The 23,954-nt window shown below is 36.9% G+C and overlaps 1 protein-coding gene and 1 pseudogene across 1 annotated transcript in view; one reads left to right on the top strand and one right to left on the bottom strand.

Annotated features, from left to right (window-relative positions):
- The window catches only part of KCTD8 (potassium channel tetramerization domain containing 8), a 210,689-nt gene that overhangs the window by 140,440 nt on the left and 46,295 nt on the right, over positions 1 to 23,954 (top strand). The gene's annotated exons all lie outside the window — the stretch shown is intronic.
- Positions 3,163 to 3,269, bottom strand: LOC118661048 (annotated as a pseudogene).

The following is a 23,954-nucleotide window of genomic DNA, read 5'->3' as shown; positions in this document are numbered from 1 at the left end:
AAAGCCATAACATTCAGAATTCTTTAAGCAGATCTATAATTTACCTATTATTCTTTTAGTTCCAATTTGTTATTAGCTGTCTAACTCTTTAGGTCATTTAAGAAAATTTCTGGTTCTTAATATGTGATGTGGCTCATAAATGAGGGATAATCTTCTACTCTCTGTGTTTTCAGAAATACCAACAACCCTGACCTTACTGAATATTAGCAGTGAGCAAAGGAATTTGAGTGTTTATATTTGAAAAGTTTTTGATTCTATTTTTGTGGCATTGCAGTAATAACTAGATTTCAGCAGTTCCAAAGGTCTGTGCTACCTGGGAGCAGAGACTCAGCCTATACCACTCACCATTGTGTACCCAGTGCCAGGCACTGTGCCTGGCACGTGATTCACATGAAAACAGACCTGTTAAATTAATGAATGACTCAAAATGCACAATGCTGCAGACTGTGTTTGTGTTTCTAATTCATTTGTACATACTCCACAAATGTATGTGAGCTTTTGGAGACATGAATTCTTTAAGAATTTTTTAAAAAAATGAAATTAATTTCATATGCTGATTATCTACAATGTTATTCTATATAGATTACCACTTTTCAAGGAACATATTACATGGGAATGCACTATTTACACATATTTTAAACATCTTATGATTTAAAGTGCTTCAAGTTTAATTGTGTCATGTTGAATTGTCATTGAATATTACTTTAGAGATGAGTATGAAAGATGGGAAAAAATTATGCTGGTTCCATAATATATCCTAGAAGTAGCTTTAATATTTTTTTAAGTTTGGTTAATGTGTTCATCATTTGTCCTTCTGAAAAAGTCTGGGAAAATACTTCTGTTGCTAAATTTTGGGGGTATTCTTTTGAAGCTTCTGGAGAGTCACTCTGTTTGCCTCTGTTAGACTGAATCACATAAACATTCCATATTTGACAGATATTGACAAAAACAGCAGTTACTTTGGCTCAGCCTAATATATATTGTGTTAATAATATTGTAGGTATTTATCAATGGGCTATTACTATTTATAGCCACTTAGTGTGTCTCTTCTCATTTCCTACTGACAAAACCCCATGAGGTGTATATAATCATATTATCTTCATGTGATACAGGAATTAGGGTCACCCATTCAGTACTCTAGCATTGGAATTTGAATACTAGAACTTGGAAATCTGCAGACTCTTAATCATTATGCTCGTCTGTCTCTCAAAATGAAACAATTATTAGCAAATTAATTATCTGCTGTACTCAGTATCTCTCTATCATGATTGATTACTATTCATTAGGTTGACTATTTCTTCTAGAGGATTGCAGTTCTATGTAAATATTGATTGAATATGAACTCCAAATGAAAGGACTTTGAAATGCATTATTATTCTGACAGGCAATGATGGTTATAATAAATTAAGCTTTTAATTAACAACCAAAGTGTAAACACTTGTATAACTTGCTGTTACTCTTTATGGATTTTAGCCTCAATTTGGCTCCTAAGTTTGTAATTTTCTATGGCATGTGGAGGGGGTAGATAGCGTTCAGTCATCGTTATTCTTCCTAACGCTTTATTTATATGTAGTCAACAGGTGGGTTAATTATTTTACATTCTTAAACTATAAAAAAAAATAGGAATGAAAGAAGAGAAAGGTTAGGAAATACATATTGGGAAAAAAGAATGATATTCTGAGAAAAAGTAGATTTAAAATAGAAACTCTTCTTATTCAAAAGTGGTAACATTTGAAGACAAAATTGTAGTTATCTTGACATATAGAAATCATCTAGAAAAAAATAAACATTAATGTAAATATAAACACATTTCTTATAAAATGAAATTATTGTTGAAGATAATAGTGTTCAACAAACTGTGCTTTCAGAAGTTTCTCCTTATGTGGAATACACTACTCATATTTTTTGGAACAACATCATACCAAGTTATTTATTAATCTCAAGAAATAGGACATAATAAGTATGTGAAACTTTCCAATAGAGGTCTAATACTGCTTATAGGACTTTATAATTTTTTTTTTACAATTTCTTTCTTTTTTTAAACAATATTTTTTATTGATTTCAGAGAGGAAAGAAGAGGGAGAGATAAAAAACATCAAAGATGAGAAAGAATCATTGATCAGCTGCCTCCTGCATGCCCCACACTGAGGATCAAGCCCACAACCCGGGCATGTGCCCTGACTGGGAACCAAACCTTGACCTTCTGGTTCATAGGTCGACACTCAACCACTGAGCCACATTGGCTGAGCTAGGACTTTATAATTTAATACAGATACTCTGATGAGGTGTGACAAATGCCCTAATATGATGGAAATGAAAAAATTTGACATTAACTTACAGGAATTCTCATAATGGTTTAGATTTTATATTGACTAAGTAATAAAAGGACTAAGTACTGAAATCTGGTTTAAATACTTGGGCAGGCTTTGAATAAGTTTCAATTGTGAGTTTAAGAGTGAAAAGGAGCGACTCTTCATTATTTTAGGGCTAATTGTAATTTTAATAATAATTAATATTTGCTGACTACTTAAAATGTGCTAAATACCATTTAAAGCACCTTACCCTTTTAAACTCACTTTATCTTCATAACACCCTTTGAGGTAAAAACTGAATTTTCCAAATTTTACAGATGAGAACATGCAGGCAAAAGAAGGCAAGATAGTTGCTCTGAATTGCTAAGTCTTTGGGCACAGACAAATGTGGCTGCAGATCCCAGTTACTTAGAAACAGTGAGAGAGATTGGAGACCTTTCCCAGCAAAGAAAAGAAATGACACTTGTCATTTTGTCCGGGACACAAAGCCTTTTTTGGAATTCCCTTGGATTCTGCTAGGAAATGAGTTTAGCTACATTTGGATAGTACAGGTAAGCATACTGCTGGACAAATGATTCTTCTTGCTGTCTTGGTGGCAAACTCAACTTCTTATACCATTTGAAGGCTGTGGACCAGGGATGCATTTTAAGGCATTAGTGATCTTCATCGCACTTTTATTTATTTATTTTTGAAAATATATTTTATTGATTATTTATAGAGAGGAAGGGAGAGGGATAGAGAGTTAGAAACGTCGATGAGAGAGAAACATCGATCAGCTGCCTCCTGCGCGCCCCCTACTGGGGATGTGCCTGCAACCAAGGTACATGCCCTTGATGGAATCGAACCCGGGACCCTTCAGTCTGCAGGCCGGCGCTCTACCCACTGAGCAACACCGGTCAGGGCTTCATCTCACTTTTAGTGACAAACTATAGAAATGATCCTTGAAAGTATAGTCTTTCATCCCACTTTTAAATATTTTAAACCATATTTCCCCAAACTGGGTACTGTCTTCCCTTCCCTTCTTTTTTCTTCCCTTTCCTTTTTTGCTGTACTTCTATTTTTACTCTCTGTTCTTTTGAAAATAAAAGTAAAATACAATGACAGACTGTATATTTTGTTGCAATATGTAGACAGTAAGACTGTGCAGTGTTTATATCAGGGTTTAAAAAAAAATCAACAGACAACCATTAATAAGGAACCATTTATAGGGCCCCAAACATCAATGCATTTACATAAGCAAGTCCATTAGTGCAGACTTGAGGTCATGACAACACGGCGTTCTATTTACTCTCTTTACAAGAATCCAGAGAGACAGCCATGGTTTATGTAACCTGCTTTCTTTGAAAAATAAAACAGCTCATTTCCTCACCGACCTAGATTTTGATACCCAACTTAATGCTGATAGAGGGGAAGAAGCAGGTTTTCAACTTACTTGTTAAGCTAAAATGTGATAAAATTAAGAACATCGTAGTATAGAGGTAAAAAGAAAAACTACCATATGATTTCCATTGATGCAATGGCAGACGAAAGAACACCTCAGAGTGAGATTTTGAATTCTCACGGGGAGAGTGATAACAATCACACAAAAGCTCATACAGCAAGCAGCCCCTTGCCCTAAACTGATCTCTTAATATGGTAATTTCACATATGTCAAATTTCATAATACCACCTTAGCTCAAGTGTTCATACCAACTACAACATCAGAAAGTCTCAGTTTGAAGCTTAAAATTTACCCTTGAGAACAATGAATATTAATTTTTGAACAAACTGTTACACCTTCAACTGAGAATAGAGTACCAGGTCATATTTCACCATTCTACCTGTGTGCCATTGCAATCCCACTTAATATTTTGAATAACTCAAGGGGGGAAATATGCCCATTAAAGAAATTATTTTCTTTTAGGGCTATGCCAGTTGTTTTTATCTACCATAAGACATTGATGAAAAGGGTGATTCAAATACAATTTAATGCACACTTTCTAGACAGCAAAATAATAAAGTGTTTCCTTAGCATTAATTTAAAGAATAAATGCATTTTTAAACCTTAAAGCACAGGTTAATATATAATTAATGTGAATTACACTCCTTATTGCATTTTCACTCTCTTATCATCAGTTATTTGATCTCTTCTCTCCTGGATCATAGATAAATGGTAGATAGATAGATGATAGATAGATAGATAGATGCATAGATGCATAGATGCATAGATACATAGATGATAGAGAGACACTGATCTTGATCTTATATTTGATCTTATATCCCCTTTGGCAGCAATGGCTCCATTTTTTTCTGCTTAAGAGAAAAGTACTTTGAAATCTCTGCTTCCTCATTTCCCATTCTCTCTTTTTTAAAATTAAATTTATTGAGGTCACATTGGTTAATAAAATTATATAGGTTATAAGTGTACATTTCTATGATACATGATCTGTATATTGTATTGTGGGAAAGCTGAAGTACATATAAAAATTGAGTCTTCCTATCACATTCATACCTAAGATATGGTATTGCGCATGTGACATGTTAAAAATTTTTACAATAATTGAAAAAATATTTAAGACTTTTAGGAGGATAAGAGAAACTGTGAAAAGCTCAATATACTTCAGAGAACAGATCTATCATGAAAAATTTGCCCATAGACTTTTTTGCTCCTACCAGAATTTTCTAGCATTAATGGTGTCAAACAGTTCACAAAAGTGATGATATAATTCAGGCGGTTTCTAATGGAAGAAAACATCATGTTTAGGGAAAGGACCAGAAATAGAAGTGTGGTCAATTTTTTTTTCCTGAATTTGCTTTCAGAACTATTTGTACAGATTATAAGAAATTAGAAGAGGCTGCCAAAGAAAAATACATTTCCATCTCAAGAGGTTTGGGAGAAGAAACTAGCCTTACTTTGGGGGATGGCTTTGGTACTTGGATTTAAAAGGATGAGCTAAATCTTAAAATTACTTTCCACTCTATTGAATCTCTGGTTCTATAATCCTATGGCCATTTCTACTTGAAAAGGGAAGTAGAAGCTTTATTTGCCAGATTCAGAGTGGCAGTGTGACATGTTTGTAATAGAATTAATATAGGAACCTGCCAGTGATAGCTGAAGAATATGTAATTTCCTCATGGTGCAGGAAAGAATCATGTAATTACCATCTCTCTAGCCATCCTGCTACATGTAGAAGATCATGTATTTTCACTAAGAAGATAGGTAGGTAGGTAGGTAGGTAGGTAGGTGGTAGGTAGATAAACAGGTAAAACAGACAAAACTAAACCAAAGAATCTCCTTCATAAAAAACATACAAACAAAACTCCTGGAGGCACTATCCCTGACCCAGTACAGAATCTTCAGCTGAAAGTTTGAATGACATTGGTAGTGCGAATTTTGAAAGGGCTGCTTTGCTGTCCAAAAAACAATTTCCTAACTCACTTTATTTGTGGGGCGCGGCTACGGTGTTTTGGCCAGGTTCAAGACTCGGACTAAGGAAAGGACAGGGTCCTCTCATTGCCGTGTGCAAGTCCCAGCAGGAGGGCAGGGCCCTCCCAGCACAATCATAGCCAACGGCTGTGGTTGTAAGCTTGAACCTATGGTCCGAACACATGGCCCCACGTGCTTTATGCTAGAGTTCAGGCGCATGTAGCTAAGTGAGGTTGAAACTCACGAGAATGCTGTAAACAACGTGATCACGCCCCTACTTTGCCTTGTGGCATCTGCTATAAAATAAAGACTCGGCTTCTGGGCGCTGGCGCTGTCTCCTCATCAGGGAGCAGCATCCCACCGAGACCCAGCTTTCATTCTCTTGTCTGTCTTTTCTCAATCCTTTCACCGCCCCCCGCCCCCCCCAGGATCACCTTTGGCCGTAACATTTATTAATTGTGGGAACCATACATTTAGAAGTTATTGGCTCCAAATGACACAAGAATAATAGTTAATATTTGTGAATACTTACTATGTCTAGGCACTTCACACCAATTTTACATCGTGCGTGTCATTAGTATTACCATTTTAGATGAAGACACTGAGACACAGGGCAGTTAAGTAAGTTCCCCAAGATCACACAGTATGTAAGTGGTGGGACCAGATTGAAACCCAAACACTGTAGTTAGAGAGCCCACATTTTAAATTATTTGACTGGTATGTCGATGTAGGTATCAAAGACTATCCTTGTAATCGATTTAGATTAAAGGAAGGGAAGCCATTATGAAAACAAAGTGTGGTATCATCCAGGGAAATGTATTAAATAGTCTGTTTCAACTCCCAATTAAAATCTTGTTTCATTCAATATTCCTGCTATTCCCTTAAATTTAAAACCTTGAATGATTTGGAAAAATACCATTTATAATAATAAAAGCATAATATGCTAATTAGACTGGATATCCTTCTGGACTACCTTCTGAATGAAGCCAGGGCTGTGAGGGAAGCCCGGGTCCCAGGTGCCAGAGGGAAGCTGGTATGGCAGTGGGGGGAAGGAAGGCCTACTCTTGCACAAATTTCATGCATTGGGCCTCTAGGGCAGTAATGGCGAACCTATGACACGAGAACTCATTTTTTTTGGTTGATTTTTCTTTGTTAAATGGCATTTAAATATATAAAATAAATATCAAAAATATGTCTTTGTTTTACTATGGTTGCAAATATCAAAAAATTTCTATATGTGACATGGCACCAGAGTTAAGTTAGGGTTTTTCAAAATGCTGACACGCTGAGCTCAAAAGGTTCGCTATCACTGCTCTAGTAGTAATATATTTATGTCCATGAATCATGACTTGCCTCTCCTCTGAGCACCTGATTTCTTTGAGGGCAGAGACTTTCTAACTCATTTTTGCTACCTCTTTAGTTTCTTAAAACAGCACTTTCTACCCAATAGACAACTCAAAATATATTACATTTAGCTGAAAGGAACTAGTGAACTGCAAGGAATTTAGAAGGGCACACTTTAGTAACGTACCTTTCTTCCTATTGATGATGAGTTTACCTGTCTAGCTGCTTGGATCTTCGAAAAATGGGAATTCAGGTCAATGAATGAAGACCTTGTATCTGGACAGTGGGCTATTTTTCTTTGTGTAGAGGTAAAGAGGGAGAGTAGAGGCCTTGCCATTACTCACAACTCACTTTAAAAGCCCGGATCATGGCTGCCTTGCATCCTCACCCATCCATTCTGTAGGCAGAGAGCAGCCTGCGCTGATGACATCAGTGTGTCTGTTAAGAAGAAATAGTGCAACGCACTTAGTAGGAATTGAAAGACATCTTATTAGGAGTGACTGCAGCTAAATGGAGCGTCTATTAAGATTTTAGTTTCAATAGGAACATGGGAGCAAATAATTAGAAAGGAAACTATTGCCATTGTGTCAGCTTTGGGAATTTTTTTTCTATGTATATTTCAATTAATTATTCAATTAAATATGCATGGCCTCATGGCAGTGCTCTGGGGATAGTTCTAGCCTCTGGCGAGGCCCTCAGGCCCTGAGAGAATCTTTAAATTTTTAAATAAGACCTCAAAAACACCTTGGTTAATATATTTGATGAACTTATCCAAGAAGACTTTTGAAGTCATTTCAATTTTTTTTTTAATGTTTTAAATTTTCCACAGATTTTAATCTTCCCTGTTGTCTATCAAAAGAAATTTCTGGGTCACATTCTAAATGTACTTTTTATTGAAATATCAAATACAGACAAATGCACATAGAAATAGTGATGTATTGTCATAGACTAAACACCCTTATACAGTAATCACCAGCCTAAGGAGCAGACTAACAGAACCAAAATGCACCTCTTGCTCCCCTGTAGGTTCTATGCTGCCCCTCAGGGGTCGCCACTATTCACATTTCTATATCATAGTTGATTTTATTTTATTTTATTTTATTTTATTTTATTTTATTTTATTTTATTTTATTTTATTTTATGTAAATTAGGTCATACAGCATTTATTGTTATGTGTGGAACTTCTATCTGTCAACATTGTAAGGTGATTTATGTTATTTCATGTATTTATAGAGTGTTCATTCTGATTGCCACATAGTATCCTATTGTGTGACTATGCCACAATTTATTTATCCATTCTACTCTTGGGAGGCCACTGGTTTCTAGCTTTCAGCATTACAAATAGTGTTGCAATGAATATTGTGGCACCTCTTTTAATAAATGCATTCCCTGGTAAGGGGAGCCCGAAGAAAGAAATAGCTGGTTCATTGGATGCATTTTGTATTATTCCTCCTGTAACAAATCACCACAAACGTAGCAGCTTAAGAAAACGCGTACTTATTATATCCAGTTTTGGAGATCAGATACCCCAGATGGACATAGTACCGGTTCCTTGAGGAAAGAATGGGGTAGTTGGGGAATGAGGAGGTTTTTCGTCTTTGGGACTTGGGCATGTTTTAGCACCTACAGCAAAACAAGGAATGACATAGGTTCTGCTAGAGTTGAGGTATTGGTGCCACAAAGTCTTCCTTAGCAAGAAAGGCTGCACATAGTGCAAGGGTTATTTAGGGGGTGGAAAAGAACAGTTTACCATCACAGGTCAGATGCTGTTATATTTTTGTGCCTGGGCTCAGGGTTAACAAAAATCTCTGTTGCAGGGTTTAAGTTTTGAATTTCACTCCTCAACATGAAAATGATTTCTGGGGTTGAGAAACCCCTAGGGCACTGGTGGAAACAGGTAAAAAATTGCTTAGAGAGGTTTCCCCCCCACCCAAATTGTAAAGGTTCTTCCATAAAGATAAGCACCCATAAATATGAGCTCAGAATGACCATGTCTCCAACAGTGACAGATTAAATGATACCAGACTTTTCCTTGTTCTGTAACAACACAAAACTGGACGAGATAGTTAACAAAACAGTCTTCAGCATTGGGCAATAGACAGAGAGGCTGAGATTCTTGAGACAGGAAAAACAGATGAAGTGGACCTCGTATTTACCCAGGCCCTCCTGAGAGCACTTTCTTCACCACCGTGCCGGGAAGAAACAAGCAAGCTGAGAGGCGACCTATGTTGCTGAGAAGATGAGATCAGAACTCAGGGCTGCTGGAGTGTCTCCAATTTGCAGGGGAAAAAATGGAGAAAGTAAACTTTCCATTGGGAGGAATCGGACATCTGTGTTGGTGTTCACCGCAATCCTTTGGCCAAGGGCTGGGCCGTGCATGTGCAGGATAAGACTCCTTAAGATCTAGCAGAGACAGGATGCTGTGGACTCTGGGAATTGGACGCAGGTCTCGCAGCCTGAGCAGCACACGGAGTCATCAGCATCTTGATTCTATGTTTTCCTATCAGGACCTGCATTTGATTTTTTTTCTTTTTGCCCTAAGAACAGTACTTATTGAAGAAGATTTGGCTGGGAGAGATTAGAAATTAGACAGAAAACCTGCAAGTTTTGTTTTGCAAGTCCAAGCTTGGAAATATTTTCTCTAGATTCTGCTCAATAACTGAACAGTTTGCTATGTAGTTCATCTGTCTCTATGCCTTGGCATATACCACTGAAAGAATGCAGTCAGGATTTCCAATATTCAGCATGGGAATCTTCGTCTAACCCATAGATTTATTTTTCTTTTTTACTATTATTGTAGGTGATATTGTTGCCACATTTTCCAGCACTGCTCCCCACAGGTTGTCTTTTTTCTTTTTGCGATAACATTTTTTCACTGTCTTTCCACTATGCACTAACCCTTAGATCCCTTCCAGCTTTCACCCACTACCACCAGAACAAATTTAAGGCTTTTGTTATATACTTGCACCGCACTTGCAGGACCAATTTCTGTTTTGGTTACTTATAGTGATGAAACAGAACCTCTAAAATTCAATGGCAAAATATAAAAATAATCATTTCTCATGGCTCTCTGGTTTGACCACGTAGTTATTCCACTGGTCTCACGTGGGGTCACTCATGTGGCTGCAATCAGACGGTAGATAGGCTAACATAGCAGGATGGCTTCACTCACGTTGTGTTCTGGAGAATTAGAAAGGACTGAGAAGACTGGCTGGTGCCTCTCTCTATACTTATTTGGGCTCACCATGAGGGTAGCTTCTTTATCAGAATTCCAAGAGTGAGTATTGGAAGCTGTGAGCTCTTTCATAGCCTGGGATGGCATCACTCCTGCCATGTTCTATCAGGTTCTGTAAGGCAAAACAGCCCAGATTTAAAGAAGGTACACATGAAACCATATGTAGGGTAGTGACAATAATTTTTGGCCACTTGTAATCCACCAGAGATAAATACTTTCAAATTAACCATTTATTAAAATGGAAGAAAGAAAAAATTAAAAATATGGATAAGGTATATCTCCTAAAATTTGAATTTCTATTAAAAAAACCTTCCGATAAAGAAAATCTTGGACCTTGATAGTTTCACTGGTAAATTTTATGCAACAAATACTAAAGAAGATCAACAAAACCAAACATATTCTTTGACAGGTCTAATGTACTAGAAAATCTCTAGCAAGATTGAACAAAACAAAGGAGAAAAGTTATTAATTTAAAAATGTGAGTGTGTGAAAAATAAAGCACATAATGTTTATTATGCATAAATTTATTACAGTGTTTGGGGAACTTTAACAATCTGATTCACGAAAATAATGTAATATCTCAAACAACTCTTAGCCTCTGAACAGTATCAGTACATTAAAGGCTACCCTGAAATACAAAACAACTCTAAGCGAGGAGGTTTTAAAGGTCAAGTTATGATAAACCTTCAAATTGTCATTACTCATAACATGCAAGCTATTTCAGCAAACAAGGAAGCACCTGTTTTCAATTAGTGAGACTACTGGATAACGGAATACAAATTTTAAGTATCTTTCAGGAAAAGGAACCATAGGCCATGATATATGTGGCTATCGATGTAAAAGTATTAAATGTCAGTGCATCAATGCAGGAGTGTAATGTTCTACATCTAAACATGATTTAAAAAGAAAGAAAATCTTTGCAAACTAGAATGATCTTAACTCTAAGAAGTTTATCTTCCAAAACTTATAATGGAGAAATGTCACAGTCCTTATTTTATTTTATTTTTAAAAATTCTTTATTGTTTAAAGTATTACATATGTCTCCTTTTCCCCCATTGACCTCTCCCTGGTCGTTTCCACACCTCCCCCCCTCCCGTCAGCACATGCCCTCACCCCTCTACTGTCTGTGTTCATAGGTTATGCTTATATGCATGCATACGAGTCCTTTTGTTGATCTCTCACACCCCTCTATCCCCCCTCCCTCTGCCTTCCCTCTGAGGTTGGATGTTGGATGGTCTGTTTGATGCTTCTGTGTCTCTGGATTTATTTTGCATCAGTTTATGTTGTTCATTATTTTTCATAAATGAGTGAGATCATGTGATATTTTTCTTTCTCTGACTGGCTTATTTTGCTTAGCATAATGCTCTCTAGGTCCATCCATGCTGTTGCAAATGGTAAGAATTCCTTCTTTTTTACCACAGCGTAGTATTCCATTGTGTAGATGTACCATGTTTTTTTAATTCACTCATCTGCTGATGGGCACTTAGGCTGTTTCCAAATCTTAGCTGTTGTAAATTGTGCTGCTATGAACACAGAGTTGCATACATCCTTTCTGATTGGCGTTTCTGTTTTCTTGGGATATGTTCCTAGAAGTGGGATCACTAGGTCAAATGGGAGTTTCATTTTTAACTTTTTGAGGAAACTCCATACAGTTTTCCACAGTTACTACACCAGTCTGCATTCCCACCAGCAGTGCAGAAGGGTTCCTTTTTCTCTGCATCCTCTGCAGCACTTGTCATTTGTTGATTTGTTGATGATAGCCATTCTGACAGGTGTGAGATGTACGTCACTGTTGTTTTGATTTGCATCTCTCAGATGATTAGTGACTTGGAGCACATTTTTATATGCCTCTTGGCTTTCTGTATGTCCTCTTTCATGTTATTTTAAAGGAGGAACAAAATAAGGAAGCTTACTGCCACAAAAATCTATAGCTTTCATAAATGCCAGCAATAAGTAATTAGAAAATCTAATTTTAAATAGGTATTATTTACAATAATGACAAAAACAAGGTACTTAAGAATAAATCTAACAAAAGTTATGTGGAACTTATATGGAAACATATATTAAATCTCAAAGAAAGGCATAAAAAATACACAAATAGAATGAGAGATTTACCATGCTCATTCTTGCAAAGACTCACTGAAATAAAGATGTCAGTTCTCCCTAAATTAATCCACACATTTGAATTATTCTCAGCCCACCAGTGTGTCTTTGTTCATTTTTTTTTTTTTGCATTTGTCTAACTGTTCCTAAAATTTATAAGAAAAACTGAAAGGATGAAAATTCCAGTCTTAGTATTATTTGTGGATGTGAGAGAAAATACACCCCACTAGATGGTAAAATTTGTGAGAAATATATGGAAGTTAAAATATTTTGACATCAGTGAAGGGATAAATATCTCAGTGAAAATGAATAAACAGCTCCAAAATAACTTAGCATGTAGGAAAAATAGTCAGTGTCAAGGGCGACATTAAAATTCAGAGAGGCAAAGGATGGAATTTTTTCATTAATGGTGCTGGTAAAATTCGCTATCTTTGTAAAAAAATCATAAAGCAATATCTTTATGATCTTGAAATTCAAAATAATTTCTTAAATAAGAATTAAAAAAGACAACCAAGAAGGAAAAGAATAAAGTATGATACATTTGCATACATAACTTGTATTTTTTTCCAAAATGCAAAATGACCTAAAAAAAATGGAAAGAAAAAAAACAAAGCTTTTAAATTGTAGATAATATTTGTATTCTGTATAAATTAAATAGTACTTACTTTTCAGAATATATAAAGAAACCTTTTCAAACAGGTTAATAAAAACATAGTTTGATAATAATTAGCCCGTGAGCCCAGGATAGATCTAGGTAGTTCACCAAAGAGGACATCGGAATTTTAATCCTCTATAATAAAAGGGTAATATGCAAATTGACCAAACTGCAGGATGACTGGTCACTATGATGTACACTGACCACCGGGGGCAGACACTCAATGCAGAAGCTGGCCCCTGGTGGTTAGTGCGCTCCCACAGGGGGAGCACTGCTCAGCCAGAAGCCCTGAGCCGGACTCATGGCTGGGGAGTGCAGCGGCGATGGATGTCTGACTGCCTGCTAAGCCATCAGTCGGACATCCCCCAAGGGCTCCTGGACTGGGAGAGGGCACAAGCTGGGCTGAGGTACCCCCCTGAGTGCATGAATTTTGTGCAGCCGGCCTCTAGTAAACATATAAAATATTCATTAATTTTTATTGCTTCATCTAATTTACTCACAAGCAGAGAAAACAAAGTCAAACCCAGAGGATTAGTTTTGTGGGCAATGAACATGGACTTTAGAATCAGGTGCCCTCAGTTCAAATTCTGGCTCTATCGCTGTCTGAGTGACCTTGGGAATGTTACTTTACATCATTCAGCCTCTGTTATCTCAGCTGTAAAATGGACATGAAGATAATAGCTTCGACCTATGAGTGTGTTATGGCATATTAATTATTTGGATCGTGTTCAATGCAGTCACTTCGTAAGTTTAAGAAATCACTTAAAACAAAAGGGATTCCTAGAAGTGGGATCACTGGGTCAAATGGGAGTTCCATTTTTAGTTTTTTGAGGAAACTCCATACTGTTCTCCACAGTGGCTGCCCCAGTCTGCATTTCCACCAGCAGTGCACGAGGGTTCCTTTTTCCCCCGCATCCTCCCCAGCATTTGTCCTTTGTTGATTTGTTGATGATAGCCATTCTGACAGGCGTGAGATGGTACCTCATTGTTGTTTTGATTTGCATCTCTCAGATGATTCGTGACTGAGCATGTTTTCATATGTCTCTTGGCCTTTCTTCTGTCTTCTTTCAAAAAGTATCTATTTAGGTCTGTTGCCCATTTTTTAATTGGGTTGTTTATCTTCCTTTTGTTAAATCGTATGAGTTCCCTGTAAATTTTGGAGATTGAACCCTTATCGGTGATAATATTTGCAAATATGTTCTCCCATGCAGTGGGCTTTCTTGTTGTTTTGTTAATGGTTTCCTTTGCTGTGCAAAAGTTTTTATTTTGATGTAGTCCCATTTGTTTGTCTTTAGTTTCCATTGCCCTAACAGTGGTCGGCAAACTCATTAGTCAACAAAGCCACATATCAACAGTACAACGATTAAAATTTCTTTTGAGAGCCAAATTTTTTAAACTTAAACTATATAGGTAGATACATTGTTATTACCTTAATTAGGGTACTTCTAAGGCTTAGGAAGAGCCACACTCAAGGGGCCTAAGAGCCGCATGTGGCTCGCGAGCCGCAGTTTGCCGGCCACGGCCTAGGAGCAGTATCAGTGAAGAAATTGCTTCAGCATATGTCTGAGATTTTGCTGCCTGTGTATTTCTCTAGTATTTTCATGGTTTCCTGTCTTATGTTTAAGTCCTTTATCCATTTTGAGTTTATTTTTGTGTATGGTGTAGTTGGTGGTCTAGTTTCATTTTTTTTAGATGTATCTGTCCAATTTCCCAACACCATTTATTGAAGAGACTGTCTTGACTCCATTGTATGTTCTTGCCTCCTTTGTCTAATATTAATTGAGCATAGTGGTTTGGGTCGATTTCTGGGTTCTCTATTCTATTCCATTGGTCTATATGTCTGCTCTTGTACCAGTACCAGGCTGTTTTGAGAGCAGTGGCTCTGGAATACAGCTTGATATCTGGTATTGAGAGCCCACCTACTTTGTTCTTCTGTCTCAGGATTTCTGCAGCTATTCGGGGTCTTTTTTTATTCCAGATAAATTTTTGGAGAGTTCGTTCTAGGTCTGTGAAATATGCCATTGGTATATTAATGGGGAGTGCATTGAATCTATAGATTGCTTTGGGTAGTATGGACATTTTAATGATGTTGATTCTACCAGTCCATGAACACGGTATGTTCTTCCATCTGTTTATGTCTTCCTCTATCTCCTTTTTTAGTGTCCTATAGTTTTCCGTGTATAGGTCTTTTACCTCCTTAGTCAAGTTTATTCCTAGGTATCTTAATTATTTTGGTGCGATGGTAAATGGAACTGCTTTTTTAGTCTCTCTTTCTGTAAAATCATTATTGGTGTATAGAAATGCCATAGATTTCTTGGCATTAATTTTGTATCCTGCTACATTGCCCAATTCATTTATTAAGTCTAATAATTTTTTGATGGAGTCTTTAGAGTTTTCTATGTACTGTATCATGTCGAATATATCCCAAGAAACTAGAAATACCAACTAGAAAGGATATATGCACCCCTAGGTTCATAGCAGCACAATTCACCATAGCTAAGATTTGGAAACAGCCTAAGTGCCCATCAGTAGATGAGTGGATTAAAAAACTGTGGTACATCTACACAATGGAATACTATGCTGCAGTAAAAAAGAAGTTCTTACCATTTGCAACAGATATCTATATATATATGTAGAGATATCTATATATATCTATAACAGATATCTATCTATATCTATATCTATATCTATATCTATATCTATCTATGTAGAGAGAGAAAGAGAGACAGAAAGAAAGACAGAGAGAGAGAGAAAGAGAGAGAGAGAGAGAGAGAAGGAATGAGAAAGGGAGAAAGAGGAATCTGTATAGACAAACAGAGGGAAATTTTGGAGAGATGGGGAGAGACAAAATATTAATATGATTATCATTTATGCTGTTTATAAGGTACTGTATATTTGGATATAGATTGGGGGTTTGAAAACTACAACCTATGAGCCAAATTCTGCCTGTTATCTGTTTATATAAATAAAGTTTTATTGGAATACAACTATGCTCATTTGTTTACATATCATCTATAGTCTTCTTTTGCATTTTAATGATAGTGTTGAAAAATTGTGACAGAGAATTTATGACCTTCAAATTCTAAAATATTTCTTAGGTACTTTTTTCAGAAAAATGTGATGCTTAGTGTAGAATACAATATGTGCTTTTTCCATTTATTTAAAGTATTTTATGCTTCTTAAATATGCATTAAAATACAGTGACTTGTAAAGGAAATTTATTTTTGAAGTGATTTTATTCAAAAGCCACGTTAATGGTAACTTGTTAACTTCCAATTTTTTTCAAAGATGAAAGTCAGAGGAGCTTATGTTTAGCCATGAGAAAATAATCGTTAACCTCTATGTCTTTGTTCATAAGTAATAATGAGGATATTGGCTTCTTCCATTATGATCCATGTCTCAGATAAAATTTAATGAAAGTCTTATATTTCTCACTGCAGCTTTCAATCCTCAAAAACATCAAGCCTCCTTCATCTACTCTACACCTCCAGCCCAATATTTCACAGGCAGAAAAATCTTACAATATTAGGTATAGTTTTTTTCACTGAAACCTAAATGTATGGGAAGAAAGTGAATTAGTAAAATAAGCTAGTTAGATCCTGAGCATAAGGGACTCAAACACAATAGAATTTTAAATGCATTTTTATTAATTTATTTTTCTCACAAAACACTCAAAGGCAGGTACACCACAAGGATGGAGAGAGTCCTTTCCATGCAGGTTTTCAGGGACCCAGGCTGATTGCAGCGTGACTATCATCCATACATGTGTTTAAGGTCCTCTCTGTAGCATCATCCCAAAGAACATTAAAAGGCTCTCTTTGAAAGTGTTATGAAACAGGGCTGGATCATGACACAGATTACATTCGTTACTATTCCATCAGTGATAATTTGATATATGGCCGCACCTAACTGCAGATCCATTTGAGAAGTGCGGTCAAGCTAGTTAGATCTCTGCCTGACTACTACAGAGAAAGGGAGCATACCACAGATAGGGATTCGACTTACAGGCAAGAAAGTGTAGTATTTTAAAAGACTAGAAAGGGTAGTAGAGTAGGCCAGCAGATTTTTCTTTTGGGGGGTTGGGGGGGCAATGTACTTGGGTGAGAAGTAGTGTTATGGGGGGAGCACAGGAAAAGATGACTAGAGAAGTAATTAAGTCCCATATCAGTGGGGTTGCCAGAAAAATAAAGGATGCCTTATTAAGTCTGAATTTCAGAGAAATAATGGCAATTTTAAGTATCTCCTATGCAGTAATTTCATTTGCTAAATGTGGTAATGCTACATATCATGAAGTTCTTTCATCCCTTTTAAAAAGATTACATTCATTCTGGTCAGTAGTAATGTGCCATTTAAAGATTTTAAGAAGAGCATATGAAAGTTACTGCCCTATGAATGTTAAAGTCATGTGAACAGCATGAAGGAATATAGATTTGAAGAGGTTAAATCAGAGGAAGAAAAAATAAGGAAAAATAAGGAGAAAAGGAACTATTGTAGCTTTTTGAGATCTTGATTTTTTAAAATATATTTGTTATTGATTTTAGAGAGAGGAAGGGAGATAGAAACATGGGGATTGAGCCCACAACTCTGGCATGTGCCCTAACCTGGAATGAACAGTGACCTCCTGGTTCATGGGCTAACGCTCAACCACTGAGCCACACCAGCCAGGTGAGATCTTGATCTTAATTATTTTGGATATATACCTAGAAGTGGGATTGCTGGATCATATGATAGTTCTATTTTTACTTTTTTGAGTAGACTCCCCCACCCCCATGTTCATTGCAGTGTTATTCACAATAGCCAATATACAGAAACAACCTAACTGTCCATGGTTGGATAAATGTGCCAGGGTCCAATGCCAGCAGGTCCAGGGGTCCCCAAAGGTATGGACAGAGTCGGCGAAGAAGGAATGACACACAGACAGCATTCAGTTGATCAGCAGCCTAGCCAGGATCTCCAGCCAAGTTCTGTTCAGGATCTCCAGCGAAGTTCTGGTTAGGATCTCCAGCCAGGTTCTGTGTCCATATTCTCTTGCTAGGTTCTCCAGCCAGGTTCAGTCACCAGGTTCTAGTCAGGTTCTCTTGCCAATTTCTGTAGTCAGGTTCAGTCCAGGCTCTTTTGCCATGTTCTCTCGCTAGGTTCTGTCTCTAGGTTCTGAGTCCAGTTTCTGTCCAGGATCTTTTGCCATGTTCTCTCCAGCGAAGTTCTTCTGTCTCTAGGTTCTGTGTAGGTTCTGTGTGTAGGTTCTGTGTGTAAGTTCTGTGTGTAGGTTCTGTGTCCTGTTGTCTTGTTACATCTGTGTTTATACCAGTTGATTCCAATCCTATCAATCTCTATTCCAAAGGTTAGGGCGTTTCTTATCTCCATTCCAGGGAGTAAAGATTATGTAGCTTAAGCATGATTGTTCGTAGTTAAAGTGATTAATTACCCACCTGGCACTTAGTTAAGGGGTTTTATTCCCTCCCTAACTTCAGGGGAAAATCCCTACCTGGGGAAACAACCTTTCTCAGAGAGATGACCTTGGTTAAAACACATAGTGCCAAGAAGGTGAGCAAAGATATTAAGAAGAGTATGCCATATATGCCAGGTCCCTTGAAACAGCAAGGATGGACCGGCTCCCGGCATAAATGAATAAAGAAAATGTGGTATATTCATACAATTGAATAGTATTCAGCCTTAATAAGAGTGGAAATCCTGCCCTATGCAAGAACATAGATAACCTAGAGAACAGTGTGTTGTGTAATATAAGCCAAGCACTGAAGGACAAATACTGCATGATTCCACTTACATGAGATGTTTAACATAGTCAAATTCATAGAAACAGAGTAGAATGATGGTCGCCAAGGTGCAGGCAGGGGAAAATGGGGTGTTGCTATCGAACAGGTATAAACTTTCAGTTATGCAAGATGAATAAATTCCAGAGATCTGCTGTGCAACATTGTGCTTACAGTTAACAGTACTGTATTGTGCACTTAGAAATGTGTTAAAAGGGTAGTTCTCATGTTAAATGGCCTTACCACAGTAAAATAAAGTTTTTAAAAATTATTTTAATAGTCTAGTAGAGTGAGATAAGGGGAAAAAGAGAGTAGTGACCAAAACAGTATTGCTAGTAAAAAGGAAAATAATCAGGAAATAATTAGATTTTATAACTAGTAGAAGTGAGTGATTAGTTGCATAGTTGGAGCATGGGTCACTAAAAATGGATCTAAGATGACTTTTTCCATTTGTAAACATTGATTCCATAAACAGAAATAAAGATTACAGCAAAAAGCAGGGAGGTGTGGGGGAGGCAGAGGCTCTGGGGGAGGCATAAGAGGGTACGTTTTGGACAGGTTGATTTTAGTGTTAGGTGCTCAGGTATTGATGACCAGTTGGCGGATACATATACTGTTTTGGAACTCCTGCGAGATATCTGGACTATGTGTACAAATTGGAAATGGCCACTCTATAAATAATACTATAATTAATGAGAATTGTATAGTTAAATAAAAAAGCACAGCACCTGTGGCACAATTCTGTGGAATGGTACAAATTAAGGATATGCAGAGCAAGACAATCCAGCAATGACCAAATGGAATAGCAAAGAGTAAGAGAAGCAGGAACACAGAGGCCAAATATATGCTGCCCATCTGAAAGGCCGTGGGAGAATATGATGAAAAATGAGAAATTGCCACTGGTTTTGGTAACAGTCTTAATAGTTGGTTGTAGCAAGGGTGTTTCCAGGGGAGGATCAGGGGGTAAAGGTGGGAGGATAAAGTAAGACTGATAACTGAGAATGAATGTGAAGCGAGGAACTAAAAGCAACAGGAATTGATGGCTTTTTAAAGAAGATAACACACGATAATTGGGAAAGAGAAAAATAAAGTAGATCCAAGGAGGGTTTTTGATTTTCATAGTAGGAGAAACTTAAGTCTACTTCTTCAGAAAGAAGGATTTTTGGAGAGTAAAGATCTTGGAGAAATTAGATATGGTCAATGGAGCATGTTCCTTGAAGAAATGAAAAACAATGGGTTAAAAAGCATAACTGGGTTGACTAATTCAAACCAGAGGAGAGGTACCTCACCTTCAAAGTTGGAGAGAAAATAGGATAAAATGTGGATGTGTTTGGTTGTTTGGAGAGTTGTAGTTCAGACCCAGTGACTTCAAATTCCTTTTTAAGTGGAAGATAACCATTTGCCAGGAGTGAAATGCATTTGAGGTTGGCTTATTTGGAGGATTGTTGCAAAGGTTTGGGATTGATTTCTAAGAAGTTTGAACCAATGCAATGCTAGGATAGATTAGAAAGGTTTTCTACATGATGATAGAAGTACATTGTCCAGATGTTTTTAGATATTGGAATCTATTATAGCTGTGTGTCAGCAGTTTGGGGGACCAATACTATATTCTTATTTCTGATGCTACTGCAAAATAATAAATAATTGTTTTATTTGTTTGTTGTTTGTTTTCTTGTTCTAGTGTCTACTATATTCTCACAATTTAAAAAATATATAAAGCTAAAATATGGGAAGCACATGTAAAAAGCACCGGGAGGATTGCACAGATTACATAATGTGTTCTGAATCCTTAAATTATTCAAATTATCCCAAGCATGTTTTATTTATCTGGAGACATCTTTATTTTAGAAAACTAGTTCCAGAGTGTTTCATAAGAGTCAGCTGATTTTTCCGCGATCAGTCTTCTACTTGATTTATTGCTTGGTAAGAAAAAATACTAATTAAGTTGACTTTAGTGCTGGCATATGGTTATTGGAATATTGACATTTTAATACCAATTAGACTACATCCTTAATCTCATTTTCTTGATAAGTCTCCTTTATCACATTATTGAATTATGATAATAATCTTATCTTTCCTTTCTACTTATATCTTAAAAATAATTTTCTTCAAAGAAAATTAAAGTAAAAATTCACATAGCATTAGTAACTGCTATGAAAGCCATAACACTATAAAACCATGCATGTATGTTAACCCAGATCCCATATATATTGTTAGCTTAGTGTAACAGTTGTTTCTTTGTCAGATCATTTTCTGAGGCTTCCAAACATAAATAGTTACCTACATTTTGATAGTTAGCTGCCAATCTTAGCCTCTTTTGCATGTTATTTTGAGTATAATAGATCCTACACTTTTTTCAGTCATGTTATAAATATACTATATTTAATATATATATTATTTATTTTTATAAATGCATACAATTTTAAATGGTTTTATTGATCTTGAGAGCGAGAGGAAGGGAGAGGGATAGAGAAATAGAAACATCAATGAGAGAAACTTCATCCATCTGCTGCCTCCTGCATGTCACCTACTGGGGATCAAGCCCCCTAGTGGGGATCAAGCCCACAACTCAGGTGGGCATGTGTGCCCTGACTGATAATCAAACCAGTGACCTCTTGGTTCATGGGTTGATGCTGAACCACTGAGCCACACCAGCTGAGCTCTATATATTTTAAAACAGTTCAAGAACTATTAGTTTCATTTCCAATCTTCCTACTTCCATCCCTTCTCCAGAAAACCAGCTAGCTCTATGTCCTTTATTCTCATCCAAAACACTTCTTTCTGGACATGTTTTATAGAGTTTTGAAAGCCACAAATTCAAACATTTGTACTTTTTTTGCCACTTTAGAAAATTGATACAGGAAAGAAGGAAAGAACGATTGGGTATGTTTATTTTACTCTAAGAAAAAGCGGGGGAAATTGTGGGTGCTAAAACAAATTTTCTGCAATCAAATTTCAGAGCCACAAGAAAAAAATCAGGCTCTGTAGATATTTTTTGTGTTTGAATACGGAGATAAAGTGGAAGTTTGAACCTGTTTTAAGGACTGGGAGCAAAAGTTTCAATAATAGAATGTGAACATTTTGTTTAAATTAATATCTCCTGGTAATAAGGTTGCCAGATTTAGTAAATAAAAATACAGGTTGCCCAGTCGTATTTGAATTCCAGATGACTATTGTGAATGATTTATGTGTATGTCCCAAATATTGCGTGGACATCTTGTCTTTTATCTCTAGCTCTACCTAAGAATAGTCAGAATGTAGGTGATTAAAGGGGAATGGTGCGAAGCCATCTTCTGAAAGCCATTTCTGAAAGACAGGAGGAGTTAGAATGACTGGGGAAAAAACATGTAGTACTAAGATTACTTGTGGGATTGTTGTTAGGTAGTAAGGGATAATAACTGATGAGAAGTACCCGGGAAGATGCAACAAGATGATAGACAGGAATGTTTCTGCCACCAGCCATTCTCATTCTCTTCCTATCCCTTTGCTCTAATGACAAGGCAGCTGCGTGGCTGGAAGTAGATTTGGCTTGGATTCTGTCAGGGTCACTTCTTGTAAGTTGATGATCCTTAGGTTAATTAACACCTCATGAGTCACATTTGTCCCAACTTTTGTAAAAAGAAAAATTTGCTGTGAAGACAAGACGATTTATTAAAGCCCTTGAATCAGAGTCTTGACCAGCCCAGGTAAAAGGACCTGTGCCTGGGAATCAGGCAGGGTCACAAGTCCGGGCTTCACATCTGGGAAGACCCCTGCATTAAGACTTTGGGAATTGCCTCTCAAAGATTTCATACAGATAGTAGCACAGAAGTGGGGGGATTAATGGAAGATATTCATCTTGCCCCTGTAAACTCGGGCTCTGTGCTGGTGTACCTGAAGTATGTGATTTTTATTAATACTGAAATCATCCTCTAAATACAAAAGTTATAACCTTCCTTGAGGTAGCAACAGGATCAGCTTGTCAGAATACATAGGTTTTGATTTATTAAATGTAAAACAATAGAACACGTTTCTGGCTGCTGCTTTAGCATCTCTCCACATTCACTTGCCTGGAACCTGCAAAGGAAGTGGCCTCTCTTGACCTTAACGCTGTCAGCTCCCTTCTGTCTTGTTTGTTTCTTTATCCCCCTGTGGCTCTCTGTCTTTGTGGTTCAACCAAGTTCATATCCATATTCTTCCCTCCCCTCCTCTCCTTTTCACTTACTTCTTAGTTGATTTTGAATGAGTTATCTCTATGTTTTGGTATGCTCATGCGCAAAATGGGGTGAAAATCAAACCGATCACAAAAAGGTTGCTATGAAAATGAAATCGTATGATATAGTTAAAACACTTAAAATAGTATCTTGCACATAGTAAGAGAATATTTTAAATGTTTGTTTTATTAAATACAGGTTTTGCTTCAGAGGAGTCAGTGGACTAGAGATTGTCAAAGCTGAACTGAGGGGCACAGTCCAGCCCAAAAAGCCCAGGTATAAAGAGCAGGCAGGTCTCCTGTGCCATCTCCTTTGCATAACTCAGTGTTCATAATGAGGTTAATTTACATGGGCTAAATAAATGCACATGCACTCAATTCATTAATGACTACACACACACATATATACATATTGTCTCGTTCATTGTTGTATTAAATGCAACCTCCTAATTTTCTTTCAAAGTTATGATATAACTTTCACAAGATAATTTTTTATTTTTCAGTTGCTTGTAGCCCGACATATTTTCGATCTTTTATGAATTCAGTACACCAGTGTTATAACCATGATTTAGTTTTCTTTTTCCTAGACAAAAAGAGAAAATGCATGTAAAAATCATAACCAGTGCTTGGCACCTAGCCTAGCAGAAAGTAACTGCAATATAGATTAGGGATTTCATAATTGGCAAAATGAGGTTAGGGTACCACCAAGCTTTGAAATGGAGCTGGGGAAGAATTGGTATGGAGGCAGCTGCAGGAAAATCAAGTGTAGATTTTGATCTCAAGAGAGATGGTGTTTCTGCTTGAGATTATGGAGAAAGGCTTAGTGGGGGTAGACCTTGTTGCATGTCTTCATCTGAGTGGCTTCTGCCAGGTGGTTAACATAAAATAAAAATTCCTTTCTCTTTCACTACAATTGAACAATAACCCAGGGGACTA

This window comes from Myotis myotis, unplaced genomic scaffold, assembly GCF_014108235.1.
Source record: "Myotis myotis isolate mMyoMyo1 unplaced genomic scaffold, mMyoMyo1.p scaffold_m19_p_1, whole genome shotgun sequence".
Classification (NCBI taxonomy): Eukaryota; Metazoa; Chordata; class Mammalia; order Chiroptera; family Vespertilionidae; genus Myotis; species Myotis myotis.
This window is presented reverse-complemented; position numbering and strand designations above follow the sequence as displayed.